We start from the raw sequence: 3,211 nt of genomic DNA, 5'->3' as shown, positions 1-3,211 counted from the left end.
AGGCTTCAAAGGGAGGTTGAGGAATCTCATCCTTAGAGGCTTTAAAGAATCCATTGGACAAAGAGCTGTCAGGGACGGTCTAAGTATAGCGCTGGATGGGATGATAGTTCTAGGACCCTTCCAGCCCTACATTTCTAGGCCTCTCTGCATTGTGGAGTTGAACTGGTGAGCCCCTCAGTGAACTGCCCCATCAGCCTTCACCCAGCTCTAGTCCAATGTGAATTATTAACAAAATGAGCTGGTCCACGATATGGAAACACCACAAGACCAGTGAGCACAGCAGGACATACCCTGTCAGAGATACCCAATGACAGTCGTTCCCTTGTAGTGCAGTGGGGGAAGCTAGGGAATCCAATGGTTCCTCTCTGCTAAAGTCTTGCAGTACACAAACAGGGACTTGGCTTAGAAAAGCAGAGATGCCTTCCCTCACACACTATTACAGGCACCGAGCCTAAGGCTATAAGTAAACAGACACTGTTCACAGATAGCCTTCTGACCCAGAAACAGGCTAGACAGGAGGGAGGATAACTCGCCAGAACACAGTGCATCCCACTTACAACCCAGAATTCATCAGCAACACTGAATGCCCAGAAAAACAAAGATGAGAATATGATTAAGAACCAGACCCCAGGTCACTAACTACAGGGATTAGATCTAGCTTTGTGGGGACTGCAGAAGAGTGGTAAGAGACCCTAGAGAGGTGCTGAGCTGAGGTCTTTGTCCAGCTCCATGGAGAAAGGGTAAGGGAGGAAGCCCCCGCATCGTGGTTACAGTGGACATTGAGGAAGCCCCAAGTTCTCTGAAAGACAAAATCAGGCCTCTGAGCAATTGAAACAGATACTTCAAACAGTTTAGTAGGAAATATGTACACAGTATATACAAAATCTGCAGCTGGGTTATTTACAGACGACCTTGTTTGTGAGATACATGGCCAGCACCTGAAAAAGAAATGTGAAGAGTCATCAGTATTTGTCCAGTGCCCCTTAATACACATAAACAGAGTGCAGAATACTAGGGAATAACTATACGAGAACATGGACTGGGAATAAGCTGCTGGATACGGTACAGAAAACAATCACCAAAACAGGAAACACTACAAGATTAGGGGAACCCATATTACTTAATAGAGTCACTTTTGAATTAGCAGAATGTGTCAATTCAACAGGGGTCTCTATTGGTTTCCTTCCAATATTCAACTGTTACAGGAACATTGTCTCCCCATTGAGAACTATAAGCAATAACACCCCAGACTCCCTCTGCCTTTCGCCAGCCTCTGCAAACTGCTGCCTGGTGAATCCTCACAAGCCCTGCACCCAAGGGGACAGTAAACTGGAGAATGAGGTGGTGATGGAGACTAGAAACCTGACCATTCAGTGACCTTTTGATAGGAGGTGAAGGATCATAGTAGCTAACTTTGGAGGATGAGTTATATCTGCTGAGCCCCTTCTCTGAAGGGCAGAGCATCCTTATCTCCCAATAACATCAGTGGGAGTTTGAGAACACTCGGCAACTCATAGGCTTGGGCAAGACAAATACAAAGGCCTTGGGTGACTAAAGTTAAGCACTAAAATCTGCAGGTAGAAGCCTAAATACTCATTATAGCCACCTGCAGAGGTGCTGATTAGGGCACTTAAATCTCCATCAGTTTTATGGTGTTTCAAATAGATATTTGAAAAACAAGGGGACTGATGTTTAAAGGCATATTTGGCCTTTGGTTGCCATCAGACAACTTTATGCCAGGTGAGTGGGTTTTCCAAACCCGGATACCTGAACTCAGACTCCTAACAACCACGGGTAGGTGCATCAATAGGGGTGGGGTTAGTTGTAAAGTCACCCTTTTGCTGCCCTATGTTGCAGTGGAGCAGGGCAAAGTAGCCATAAAGCTGCCCTAAGAGGCAGCTAGGAATTCCCCAGCATGTGCAAATCCCTAACACCCAGAGAACCAGCACAGAGAGTGTACAGTCAGTGTAGCTGGCTGCATGTCACCAACTCCTAGCTTCCCACCCAAGTATATGGGGGGTGAGCTGGGAACAGAAGCTGGCACACACAGTGTTCATTGTGCTACAGCTATCTCCAGTGCAGCAATGGCTGTTACAAGACAACATAATTTAGAACAACCCAGAGCCTAGAGCTCAGCTGTATTTGTGGATCTGGGCCAGTACTTGGCTGTTACTATAGTAATGACCCCTGAGCAAGCAGTATAATGTACATGCTTCTCACCGAGCTTGTCCAGAGGCTGCATGTCCATCAGAATGACTAGATGTCCTGATGTGTAATAAAAACGCTTGAGTAATAAAAATCAACCCAGGCTACTTTACAGGGCCTGATCCTTCTCTCACTTACAGCATCTGAGCAGTAGGACAACGGCGAATACTGCCCGGTAGTATAGTTGCCTCTGTCGTGTTCCAATTTTGGGTAGCGGGAGCGAGGAGTATAAGGGCCCTACTGTCAATCAAAACTTAACCCCATCCCTTGACCCAATAAGCCCTGCCCACCGGTCATCAGAAGCCCCACCCCATGGGGGTATTACTTCTGGGGGCAAGGCAGACACATGCCCGGAAGCAAGGTGTGTCATGTGACCCCTCTAAGAACTCCTTCCACTATACCAATCAGGATAGGTTTTGCCCCGATAGGAACGCCCTGAGAGAAGATTTAACCAGCCAGGGGGAGTTCCGGGGTTTGTGTGACCCCTCTAAGAACTCCTCTCACTGCCTTCTACCAATCGGGAGGGGCTTCAGCCACTAGAGACCACCCTGAGAGGAGATTAGACCAATTGAGGGGAATTCTGGGGCTGGGTGACCATCCAGAAGTGGTTCGTGTGACCCCTCTAGGAACTCCTCCCACCACCCTCTACCAGTCGCGATGGGTTTCGGCTGCAGAGGACTGCCCCGAAAGGAGATTTGACCAAAACAGAGCAGGTTCTGGGATGGGGTGACCACCCAGAAGAGGGTTGTGTGACCCCTGTAAGAACTCCTCCCAATGCCCTCTGCTAATCAGAGTGCAGCACCATCACCCCACAAGTCCCAAAGCTGGACAGAGGAGGCAATCTCTTACCAAGAAGACATGTTTCAGAAATTGTGGAAAGGCTGAGAGGAAACGTGGAATCCTTTACCACCCCGCTGAGAACTTCAGACTTTGTTTTAGCCCTGCGGACCTTTGGACTTGTGTGGAGAAAGTGCTACAGCAGCAACAGTTCTGAAGAGGATGAGGG

General features: G+C 48.1%; 1 long non-coding RNA gene across 1 annotated transcript; it reads right to left on the bottom strand.

The window, feature by feature from the left end:
• Positions 1-828: 828 nt before the first annotated feature.
• Positions 829-2,866, bottom strand: LOC120406739. Its single transcript, XR_005599538.1, has 2 exons — positions 2,344-2,866; positions 829-938 (listed from the first exon to the last, which is right to left on the bottom strand). It is a non-coding gene; the product is annotated as an uncharacterized LOC120406739 (long non-coding RNA).
• Positions 2,867-3,211: the final 345 nt, after the last annotated feature.

The sequence above is a fragment of the Mauremys reevesii genome, linkage group 5 (genome assembly GCF_016161935.1).
Source record: "Mauremys reevesii isolate NIE-2019 linkage group 5, ASM1616193v1, whole genome shotgun sequence".
In the NCBI taxonomy this organism is placed as follows: domain Eukaryota; kingdom Metazoa; phylum Chordata; order Testudines; family Geoemydidae; genus Mauremys; species Mauremys reevesii.
Note: the sequence above shows the minus strand (reverse complement) of the source record. Positions and strands in the feature narration are given on the sequence as shown.